Source organism: Moschus berezovskii, chromosome 11, assembly GCF_049115385.1.
Source record: "Moschus berezovskii isolate FMDL1 chromosome 11, NW_MosBer_1.0, whole genome shotgun sequence".
NCBI classification, from domain to species: Eukaryota; Metazoa; Chordata; class Mammalia; order Artiodactyla; family Moschidae; genus Moschus; species Moschus berezovskii.
The window spans coordinates 82394688-82407171 of NC_142470.1; the positions used below are offsets into that span (position 1 = coordinate 82394688).

General features: G+C 41.9%; 1 protein-coding gene and 1 non-coding gene across 3 annotated transcripts in view; one reads left to right on the forward strand and one right to left on the reverse strand.

Annotated features, from left to right (window-relative positions):
* The window catches only part of THADA (THADA armadillo repeat containing), a 352983-nt gene that overhangs the window by 179758 nt on the left and 160741 nt on the right, over nucleotides 1–12484 (forward strand). The gene's annotated exons all lie outside the window — the stretch shown is intronic.
* Nucleotides 8524–8595, reverse strand: TRNAH-GUG (transfer RNA histidin (anticodon GUG)). Its single transcript has one exon. It is a non-coding gene; the product is annotated as a tRNA-His (tRNA).

A 12484-nucleotide genomic window follows, 5' to 3' on the forward strand; every position in this document is an offset into this window, starting at 1 on the left:
ATTAATGTATTAAACCTTAGTCACAACCTTAGTCTTAAGGAAAGACTTAAAGGTAATGTGACTCTCCTTATAATAATTAGTAAGCTAATTAAATGCTGGAAGGCTTCAACCACATTGTAATGTACCTTGCTTCTGAACAAGATAACATCACCACTGAAACTGTATACTTGTAACACTAGTATTTTTTTCATTAGTGGTAGAGTATGTGGGTATGTGTGTTTATAACCTATTTTGTTTCATCTTCAAATTTTGCACAGCAGTTTCCATTGTGCATTCACTGGGACTGTGTTAAATAATAGTACACTAATTTGGTTTCTGTTTGTTCAGGATTCAGCATGATACGAATAGGGATGAGTTGAAAATTAACACTTTCACTATGGAATAAACAAATAATCAAAATAAACACATGCACAAAAAAAGATACTAGAAATCAGGTTCAGTCTACTCAAGATGGAGGATAAATCTGTTTGACCTTAACCACGTGAAAAAGTCTAATGCTAAATGCAGTGCTTATTAAAGCTGGCCCATTCTGCCATTGCTTGGCAGAATGGTGTGGGTTGTCAAGTATATGTAAGAGTTATTATAAAATTGTATCTCTTTTAGTATTGGTTATTGTTGTTCCATCCGATGGTGGTAAAAATGCTTTATAGTTGGGGCATGCTGGGTTTTTTAACTAACCTGGTCTCTGGAGTCAGACAAACCTGACTTTGAATCTTGGCTTGTCCTTTCACTTCTTTTGTGAGCTTGGTCAAATCACTTACTGTCTCTGAGCTTGTCCTAGAAGAGCACATGGAAGACTCAGAATACTGGTCCTGAGAAAAGTTTCTAATTCTTACTCAGTTCATTGTTAGGATTTAAGTATTTATTGATTTGATTCTTTAAGAGAGCGCACGGAATGGGCCATTCAGGTCATAAAAGCTCAAAGTAAATATCTGGGCTTGTTTAATATGAAGAAGAGAAGATTTGGGATGTTTTGGAGGTGTGATTAAAGCTGAAGCTCTAATACTTTGGCCACCTCATGCGCAGAGTTGACTCACTGGAAAAGACTCTGATGCTGGGAAAGGTTGGGGGCGGGAGGAGAAGGGGACGACCGAGAATGAGATGGCTGGATGGCATCACCGACTCAATGGACATGAGTTTGAGTGAATTCCGGGAGTTGGTGATGGACAGGGAGGCCTAGCGTGCTGTGATTCATGGGGTTGCAAAGAGTCGGACACGACTGAGCGACTGAACTGAACTGAACTGACTGGAGGTGTGACTGGTGGCTGAGATGGGAGAACAAGAGAGGGGGTGTAACTTAACTTTTCTCATGTGTGTGAAATGTTATTCTTAAAAGAAAATAGCATTATTGAGGTATAAGATAAACTGCACACGTTGAAAGTGTACAATTTGGTAACTTTATATATCCATAAAATCATCCCCAGTGTCAAGATAGAAATCATATCTAGTGCCCACAGAAGTTTCCTTGTGTCCATCTGTAGCCTTCTCCAACAATCCCAGCCCGCCTCACCTGGCAACAGCTGTTCTATATCACTGTAGATTAGTTTGCATTTTGTAGAATTTATATAAGTGGAGTCATATATTATGTATTTTATTTGTCTGACTTTTTCACTCAGCATAATAATTTTGAGATTAACCCATGTCATTACACATATAAGTAGTTTGTTCCTTTCTATCACAGAATAGTATCCCATTGTACAGCTGTTCCGTGATTTACTTACATACCTGTTGAGGGACATTTTTGCTGTGTCTAGTTTTAACTATTGCAAATAAAGTTGCCAGAAATATTCATATACAAGTTTTTATATGGACATATGCTTTTGTTTTTTTTAGAATAAACATCCAGAAGTGGAATGAGTGGGTTGTGGAGAATGGTGTACATTTAACCATTTAAGAAACTGCCAAAGTATTTTCCAGAGTGATTGTACCATTTTACATTTCCGTCAGCAGAGGATGAGAGTTCCACTGGTTCCATATGCTGGTCAACACTTTGTGTGCTTGGTCTTCTTAATTTTAGACATTGAGCATCTTTACATGTGTTTCTTTGTTGTCCATATATCTTCTTTGCTAAAGTCTTGGTTCAAAGTTTGACCCCTTTTTTTTGTTGTTGGTTGGTTTGATTTCTTCTCATTCAGACTATATTTTGGGCACAAGTCAAAAGGTTATTCTTTTAGGTATAAATTCATTTGTTTCCCTGGCATGTGGAACCAGAAAAACAAAATTAAGTTGCATCAAGAAAAGAGTATAATTATCCTTAAGGAAGTACTTTTTGACTGTGAAATGAATGTGGGCACTGGGGCAACCAAAGTGAAAGTGAAGTCGCTCAGTCGCGTCCGACTCTTCGAGACCCCATGGACTGCAGCCCACCAGGCTCCTCCATCCATGGGATTCTCCAGGCAAGGATACTGGAGTGGGTTGCCATGTCCTTCTCCAGGGGATCTTCCTGACTCAGGGATTGAACCTGGGTCTCCCGCATTGCAGGCAGATTCTTTACTATCTTAGCCACCAGGGAAGCCCGGGTCAACCAAAGGAGGATGTAAAACTTTCCCTGAAAGTGTTTAAAGATAGGGCTGGCAGTGGTCTGCTTGGATGCTGTAGGGAGGCTGATGTGTGACTCAGTCTACCTAATTTCTGTCTTCATTTGAGATAAGAATCTTTCCAGGGGCAGATCTCTTACTAACATCTCAATATTCTTTGCTCATTTGTGCTATTTTTTCAGGTCAAAAAAAGTACAATTTCTTGGAACTTTTCAAAACTTTCCATATACTTCGTGGTTTAAAAAAAAAAATTCACTCTTTCTGATTTTAGCTTAAAGTGATGCTGTGAAACCTGAGGAGGGTCATTCAGGGATATTAATTAGCTTCAGCAAAAACAAATTGCAATCTCTGGAGAATAATCAGATTAAAAGAAACGCTCAAATTTCTCTCATCTAGCAGGAGCACAAATCACTATTTTAGTTGATAGTACTGGGAAGATTCATTCAGCTCTCCATTGAGGCAACGTAATTAACTAGATTCTGGAGAAAAGGTTCTACATGATTAAAGGAATTGGAGTTGGGTTAGCCCACAGAAGGGAAGAGTAAGGGGTGACTTAATGACCGGATTCCAATATAGCTAATGAAGGGTTTTCCTGTGTATAGAAAACACTGGTCATTTGTTCTCCAACTCCACAGAGGCTCAAACTAGAGAAAATTGGCTCCCAACTATAGAGATTGAGTGTGGTTTGTATTAGACATAAAGCTTCTGTTATCAGCGTCAATATTGTTATGAGATTAAGCAATGGAGCAAGTCAAGAGAGGTCATAAAGATATTCTGAAATAAAAAAGATAGCTATCTGCCTGGAATGTTCAAATGTCCATTGAATTATAGGATTTTGTTATTGAAGGGGACCTTCAAGATCACTTACTCTAATCTCCTTTTGCAGATGAGGATGTGAAAGGACATTATGTAACTGGCCTACAGCCACATTTAGATACTAGTATTTTAATTGCAGGATGTTTTAAAAGTAGTCTGGCTAAAGAGGCACCAAAGGGACTGTGTAAGAGTTTCTGCTTAAAAAAAGAGAAGGAAATTTCTGCTGAACAGTAGGTTTCACTCCACCAAAATAGTCACTTGAAGCTGATGACTATGTGTATTATTTTTTCCTAAGCCCATCAAGATCCTGCCAGTGTCCTGACCTGTGTCTCTTGTCTTTAAAAATGTTGAAGATTTTTATTCTTGGACATTTTGAGCTTGTCTCTAAATAAATGCTCAACTTCAAAAGACTGTAGATTATTTGACCCAACTTGGCTCATATTGATAGAGGACAGCAGAGGACATTCCCACAGCCCGTAGGGAGCATGTCCCAGTCTAATACAGGGTTCTCCAGAAACCTTTGACTGCAGCCTATGCTACAAAGACTACAGTTTCCTGGACAGCTATTTCCTGGTGTCTAATTTGCCTTCCTTAAAGATAGTGAATTGTATACCCTTAGGTTTTATTTTATTAAACACTAGTTGGAGCAGTAGGAAACACATTTAGGCCGCCAGTTCATAGTGTATGGGATCTGCAAAAATGAGTTCTGACCATTGGAATTAATGGGATAAATTGCTTATACAGGATTGCACATCCATTAATCACAACAGAAATCGGCACAGTGCACTTTATTTGCTTGTGGATACATTTTATTTGGTAACTCATCATTCTGTACATGTTCCCACTAGACCATCTAGAGCAAAATCTGACATGTGTATATAGTATTATATTCTCATTTCAAAGGGTTTATGTGAGTACTAAAAGTGAGATAAAATATTTGAAAGTGCCTTGCACATGGCCTGATACCTGGCAGACACTCGGTAAACGTTCCCACTTTGCTTTCCCTTTCTCTTCCTTGGGTTTTAGCATGGATATTGGAATCTCTCAGATATGTAACAGATTCTTGTCAAAAAGGGAGTTCATAAAATTGTTCACATTTATAAGTGTTTATTTAAAAATTATCAGGCTATGTTAAGTACTCATGTTAACTCACGAGATTTTAATATCTTCTCAGAAAGAGTCACCTGAAAAGTCAAGTCCTATTGGTTTGAGAAAGATGTACTCAGCACCTATGATTTGTCCACCGAATAGTGGGTTCAGTTTAGGGTGCTCTGAGGACTTCCCTGGTAGCTTAGTGGTCAAGAATCTGCCTGCAGTACAGGAGTCACAGGAGTCGTGGGTTTGATCCCAGGGTCAGGAAGATACCCTGGAGGAGAAAATGGCAACCCATTCCAGTATTCTTGCATGGAGGGTCCCGTGCACAGAGAAGCCTGGCGGGCTATAGTCCATGGGGTCACAAAGAGTTAGACACGACTGAGTGAAATATATATGTATATAAAATCTTAAGAAGAGAGTAGGTTTTCTCTGTATCTTTGTGTAGTTTCTTAAATTGGCTATCCTGTCCTGGACTAGTGAACTGAAAACCACTCACTGAATATGGAGCCACATGCCCTAAAGGTTAATGGGTTGTGTTTCAACTGTGTGAAGTCACTTAGAGAACTCGACCTCTGATCAGTTCAGAACTATTTTTCTCCAACCCACCACTACCTGCAAGGAAAGGTGAAGACGTGTGGAGAGGCCAGGGAGTCACCTCAACCCTGTTAAAGACTCGGTGACTGCCTGAGTGTGTTCATCTCTCGTCTTTAGTGGAGCTGGGCAGACACATCGGAAGGGCTTTTGCTACTGAGAGGAATGCACAGCTCTTTCCCTCAGTCTGCATAAGCTGCCGTCAGTCATCAGCTGCTGCCCTGCACACAGCTTATCCCGGCTTGAGAGCCCTGGGGGCAGATCCAGAACGCTTTTTCAGCTGTCCTTGCGGAGGCTCGTAGACCAGAATGCAGCTTGTTGATCCAGAGTCGGAGAGGAAAACCCACAGATGGACCGGGAGGAAGATCGTGCCAAAATTTCAAACTAAGTCCAGTAGTTATTTTCATTATGTAGGAAAGTTTTATACCGTTTATGTTAGGGTTTTTTTTTTTTTTTCACTTTATAATACTCCATTTTACTTTAGGTAATGACTGAAAGTATCTCCAAAGTCTTTGTGTTTATGTTGCCAGAAAGTCTTTACCATGTTTTTCCGAGTCAGGAAAGAATCATTGTTAAGTTATAACTGCATTTCAGTGCTCCAGAAGAGAGGGGAAAAAAAAAAAAAACACCTCCTTTCCAGCTGTCTAGACAATTTGGTTGGAATCTGAAAAATTAAGTTTCAAATTGTATTTGTTGTTGTCTAGGCAAAAAATGGTGAAAGCATAAAATGAAATTTCAGATGAAATACAGTTTTCATATTCTGTGTTTGGATATCAGGAAGCAACCAGGGATTAGTATTCAGAAAGCATCCTTTCATTTATTTAGAACATGTTTGTAATTCTAAATAATTAAAGAGTATTATTCAAAGATCTCTTTAAACTGAGCACCACACTAAATAGCTTCCCCTGTTGGCAAATTCCCTTGCTTTATTTCCTAACACTGAAAGGAATGATATGAACGCAACTAGCCATTGCCACTGCATCCATCATCCTGTGTGTGCCCAATTCTTATAGGGACAAGCGAAGGATGTCAGAGTGTTGGAAGCCGATTTCCAACTCCTGGCAGTTGCCATTTTCAGCCCTTTGGAATTAACAGCCTATGGCTCGTTGACCTGAGGAAAGCCTTGGTAATTTGGAGGCAGAGTGGAGATGACCTTAAAAGGATGCTCTTTCTAGACTCTGGTTGGGACGTCCCAGAAGTACACACTGTACTTCTCAGATGTTCTGTTTTGGCTTATTGATTATTTTCAACATTTATGTAAATTTTTGAAAGGGCTTACTATGTTGATTTGAGTTAATTTGTAAAGAGCAATTACAGCTTTGAGCTGCCTGGTAGCTATTTGAACTGAACACTCTACCTGCAGAAATTATATATATATATACACACTTGTCCATGAAAGCTAGAAATGTGCAGTTTTTAGCTTAGCTACTCTCTGCTGCTCTTATTTCTCCCTTACTACCCAAACTAAGAATTATTTTTAAAATCAGGCTTCAGAAGTCCTGAACCCATTACCCTTCCAAGAAATATATTTGAATAAAGAAATCCATGAGCTGTGCAGAGGGCAAGATTACAGTAAATGCAACTTCTAAGTGCTAGCGGTTTGAGCTGCAGGAAAAGGAACGAGTAGTTCAGGTGCTGGTAGGCCCTTTGATGAACTGAAAATCGGTAGAGGAGAAGGACAAGTAGAGACTGGCAACTGTGGCCGAATTGAACTCACCTGAGATTGTGCAAAAAGGACGTCAGGAATAGCACTTGTAACAAAAACATTTTATACCGACAGGACATGCTGAAGTGTTTTTTTCAGATTCGCTGGTGTAACCTTATTTTTTTTAGTGGTTTCTCTCTTTTATGCATACACACATACCCACACGTGTACATGTTTCCGAAGGCAAGACTGAAACTAGGAACCACACACGATAAAAAGGAAAAATAAATCTTTGGTGAAATGGCGTTAGAAACAGCATTAGAATTGACAGAATGTAGAATTTGGGCCCTGGACCTGAGGAATAAAGGCAGCAGACCCCACATAGACAAGTCAATTAGCCCCAAAGAAGTTCAGTCTTCTCTTGTTTCCAGCTCCTCTGGTGGGGAGGGGGAGGGACAAGCCGTTATGAGCCCTGAAGCCTGCTGGGTATCACAAGGCTCTGTCCTCAGCCAGTTGTTGAGATGGACAACACTAGAGAGCTTATATGTGTGGCTCAAGCTTTTAAGTATAAGGCATTGTGTTTTATGTGCATTGTCTCATTTAAGCTTCACAACAGCCTGTAAGATAGTTACCCTTCCTCGTTTTATAGATGGTAAAAACCTAGGAGGTTCACTGACCTGTATAAGGTCACCCAGTAGGCAGAACTTGGACCTAAACAGGTTTTCTGGATTCTAGAACAGGTTCTTAACTCCTGTCTTATTTGCTATATTACTCACAAACTATAAAGATCCTATTTCTGCTCTCAAGATCATTTTGGTCTAATAAAAAAGAAACTTACCGAGGAGGGTAGAAGGTCGGGGAGGGATAAATTAGGAGTTTGAGATTAGCGGATACAAAACTACTAAACATAAAATAAACCAAAAGGTCCTATTGTCTAGCATAGGGAACTATATTCAATATCCTGTAATAAACCATAATAGAAAAGAATATGAAAAAAGTTGTATATATATATTTATAAAACTAGATCACTTAACTGTATTCTAGAAACTAACACAACGTTATAAATAAACTATACTTCAATTAAAAAAAATTTTTTTAACATCATTTTGGTCTAGCCAACATGATACCAGAGAGAAGAATATAAGCAGAATGTGCCTCTTGCCCTGACACCTGTAAGCATGCCATTGAAGTGACAGGGTGTGTACATGAATGCTCAGTCGCTCAGTCATGTCCTACTCTTCGTGACCCCATTGACTATATTCCTCCAGGCTTCTCTGTCCATTGGATTATCCCAGCAAGAATACTGGAGTGGGTTGCCATTTCCTCCTCCAGGGAGTCTTCGCGACCCAAGGATTGACTCCATGTCTCTTATAGCTCCTGCAATGGCAGGGGAATTCTTTACCTCTGAGCTACTTGGGAAGCCCAAGTGACAGGACACGGGAGAGCAAAGGATTGAATGGAAGTTACACCTGAGCAGAGTTCCAAGGATACAAGAGTTCCCCAAGTATACAAGGATGAAAAGGCCATTTATTCCAGTGAGTGTAAACTGCGGTGTGCAAAGGCACTAAAGATGAAACAATATTTGGACTGACAAAACGTGCAGAGAAAGTGTTTTGTATAACCTGTGGCCTCAGCCTACTTCTTCCTACCCAGCCTTCAGAGATACCTTGTGAGGTAGGGTCATCTCAGCTTTGAAGATTATCTGTAAATGAAAAAAGTGAAAGTGAAAGTCACTCGGTCGTGTCCGTCTCTTTCCAACCCCATGGACTGTACAGTCCATGGGATTCTCCAGGCCCGAATACTGGAGTGGGTAGCAGCAGTTCCCTTCTCCAGGGGATCTTCCCAACCCAGGGATTGAACCAGGGTCTCCTGCATCACAGGCAGATTCTTTACCAGCTGAGCCAGCAGGGAAGCCCAAGAATACAGAATGGGTAGTCTATCCCTTCTCCAGTGGATCTTCATGACCCAGGAATCGAACTGGGGTCTCCTGCATTGCAGGCAGATTCTTTACCAGCTGAGCGACCAGATGACCATTCCCTAAGAGCAGCTGGCTGTGCCGTAGGAGAAACGGACCATAATGGAATGCATTCTTGAATAAACCTAGTGAGGGATTTGAGGAGAGGTCAGACATAGCGGAGCCCGGTGGCTGCCGTCTATGGGGTCACACAGAGTCGGATGCAACTGAGGCGATTTAGCAGCAGCAGCAGCAGCAGACATAGCTTCTTCAGACTCAGTTTAGTCCCTAAGATGCTGACACCTTGGTCAAGTAGGAGCATCTGGAGAAAGTGGATGATTATTCTCATCAGCAGCAGAGAGTCCCTTACATTCAAAATTACCCTCCCCCACATTGCTGACTAGTGTTCTCGCAGCCATTCTGCCTCGTAAGGATTAAATGATGTAATACACGCAGAGCTTTTAACGATATGTCTGGCCCTCCATGGATGCTTAGTATATGTTAGTTACTATCATCATCATCTTTATTGTTCTGCTCCACATTCTAACAATTAGGGACTGGTTGGTTCTGTAAATCATTCATACCTCAGTGTGATTAGGTTGAACAGGTTACTTTGGAAACATTTGGTGTTTTCAAGGCTCTGAGGATTTTGAGGCAGCTGCACTGTTCAAAGTCTTTGACTAAATTTTGCAGGTGGACAAACCCTAATTAAAATGCAGGATCTGCCACTTGCTAGTTTTATGACTTTAGTATGTTCGGAAACCTTACTTTTCTCATCTTAAAATAGGGCTGATGATGCTGACCTTATAATGAAGATTTACTATAAAATGGTGTTTCTGAGGTACATAGCCAGTTCTGGTACACAGTAATCATTTAATAAACCTCAGTTCCCTTCCTTTTGACTGTGTGCCCTGGGGGGCAGTTTGGGTTCATGGGCAGAAAGGCATAGGGAGGGCACCATTTCTTGTCAAACCCAAATCTTCCTTCTGCCTGACCCCACTTAGTCACAGCAGGACCCTGATGACCCTCCTTTCTGGGTGTCCCACTTCAGTTCCTTTATAGCAGCCTGTGTTTACTTCTCATGATCAGAAGGCACTGACTGATTGGCCTGAATTTCCTACTAGATTCTATATTCCCCATGACCTAGGCAGTGATTCTCTCTGGTTCCCTCGTTCCTAATAACTCAGTATATGCTTTTACCGGGCACTCAGTGGATGTCTCCATGCCTGACAGCTATGAGTGATGTCCAGCCACTCACCTGTGAAATGTTCCACCGGAATAGATTCAGAGGCTAAATATAAGAGAGAAACACCTGGAAAAAAAGCTTAGCCGCCACACTGTGAAACTGGATGATGTCAGAAGAATGACTTTTCCCTGCTCAGAATCGTGTATTCTAAAATTTCCAGGGCCCGCTGGGGTTCCGAGTGTGTATCACCCTCCCTTGAAGATACTTCATCTCCTCTAGGAAACGACCCGAACTCTCCCTCTTGTTCTCTTTTCTGTTCCGCTTCACACCCTTGGACGTCCCCATGGGTACTGCTGACTGGTGATCGTGAGGCTGGCTGGCTGGCTCCCCCTGAGCTGATGGGTCCCTGTGACAGCATCCTGTTCTCCATCCCCACGTCTCTAAAGCAGAGTGCTTACCTGCCCGTCACAGTCACACTGTGTGCAAAGAAGCAACTGCAGATTCTTGAGCTGGATCTGGGAAGCTCTGCCCCAGGGGTTTTGAGCATGAGCCATGCACCTCCTAAAACTGGTGGGAAACTGTATGTGTATGCACGTACATCTACTGTTCTGGTGAGAGAACCCACAGTTTACATTAGATTCTAAAAGGTTTTCATGAGTCTACGAATGTTAAAAAGGAAAAAACCCACTAATTTAGAGATTTTCCACATACTTGTAAATTCAGGCCCATGTTTTCATTAGGTGGGAGATATTTTTATGGTCCTCCAATACCCAGGTGTGAGATGCAACTTGAAATAGCCCACAAGCTCCATCGCGCTGCCATGGATGGCAGTTCTGGTCTTGGAGCTGCTGCTTATTCATTGTGGAGGGTTCTCTGAGCCTTTTGAGCTGCTCTTTGTCCATCAACTGAGGTTTATAATGCCCTCATATCCTACAGGAATGCTGTATAGAGAGATAAGGGATGTGCGGGCATTTATAAGCTGCCAAGGGTTGTATAATTGTGGAGTGCAGGCGTTACTATTATGAACGTATCATCTCTCATGTTACACAGGGTCAGGAACACAGTAGGCAATTGATACATGTATGATTCAAATGAACATGGACGGGGTTTATTGAAGGGAGAGAGCTAGAGGTTTAAGACACCAGTGCAGATCCTATGAACAATTTAGTATTCAGGCCTAGAGCACAGCTGGGGTACTGAGAAAATGCTTTCCAAACTGTGATAATAGACGAAATGATCCTCGAGATTCAAAATCCATTTGTTTTGTTTTCTAGAGACTTAAAAATAGAAACTTAAAAGAATAGAAGCTGTCTCACCTTTTTCAGGCAGAGAAGGCAATGGCAAGCCACTCCAGTACTCTTGCCTAGAAAATCCCATGGATGGAGGAGCCTGGTGGGCTGAAGTCCACGGGGTCGCTAGGGGTCGGATGCGACTGAGCGACTTCACTTTCACTTTTCACTTTCACACATTGGAGAAGGAAATGGCAACCCACTCCAGTATTCTTGCCTGGAGAATCCCAGGGACGGGGGAGCCTGGTGGGCTTCCGTCTATGGGGTCACACAGAGTCGGACACGACTGAAGTGACTTAGCAGCAGCAGCACCTTTTTCAGGAGGCCTCCAGAGTAGTCCTCATCACTTTATAATGGAGGCAAAAAAAAAAAAATCCTCCTTGCCATCATATCATCAATTTATTCTTTCCTTTTTTGAAATTAACCCTGAATATTCGTTAGAAGGACTGATGCTGAATCTGAAGCTCCAATACTTTGGCTGCTGCTGCTGCTGCTAAGTCACTTCAGTCATGTCCGACTCTGTGCGACCCCATAGACGGCAGCCCACCAGGCTCCCCCGTCCCTGGGATTCTCCAGGCAAGAACACTGGAGTGGGTCACCATTTCCTTTTCCAGTGCGTGAAAGTGAATTCGCTCAGTCATGTCTGACCCTCAGCAACCCCATGGACTGCAGCCTTCCAGGCTCCTCCATCCATGGGATTTTCCAGGCAAGAGTACTGGAGTGGGGTGCCATCGTCTTCTCCGAATACTTTGGCTACCTGATGCAAAGACCTGATTCATTGGAAAAGAGCCTGATCAGCTAGTAAAGATTGAAGGCAAAAGGAGAAGGGGACGGCAGAGGATGAGATGGTTAAATAGCATCACCGACTCAATGGAGATGAATTTGAGCAAACTCTGGGAGACAGTGGAGGATAGAGGAGCCTGGTGTGCTGCAGTCCATGGGGTCACAAAGAGTTGGACACAACTGAGTGACTGAATAACAGCAGCAGCAGCATTCACAGCACAGTCTTAATTCTCTCATTGGGGCCACAGAGAGGCCTGCCATTCCTAGACTATACTGATCCCATTGTAGCAGAGGCATGTCACATTATTGAAACTGTATTTTCAAAGTACTTTCCTTCTTGGAATGTTCTCATAGACACCATCTCACTGGGGATAGATAACTGCCACTACTGTCTGCACAACAGATCCAGTGAGGTTCCTACAACCTATCAAAGTCACAAACCCCAGTGTCCAAAACAGGATGATGCATTCCTGAAGATCATCTCTGCCTGGTTTTGGCACCTTTGCTGAATCAAAACTAGAAAATTCTATCTATGGGAAGATAGATGTTTAGCTTCAAATATATTCCACTTAGAGCTGAAAAGACTAT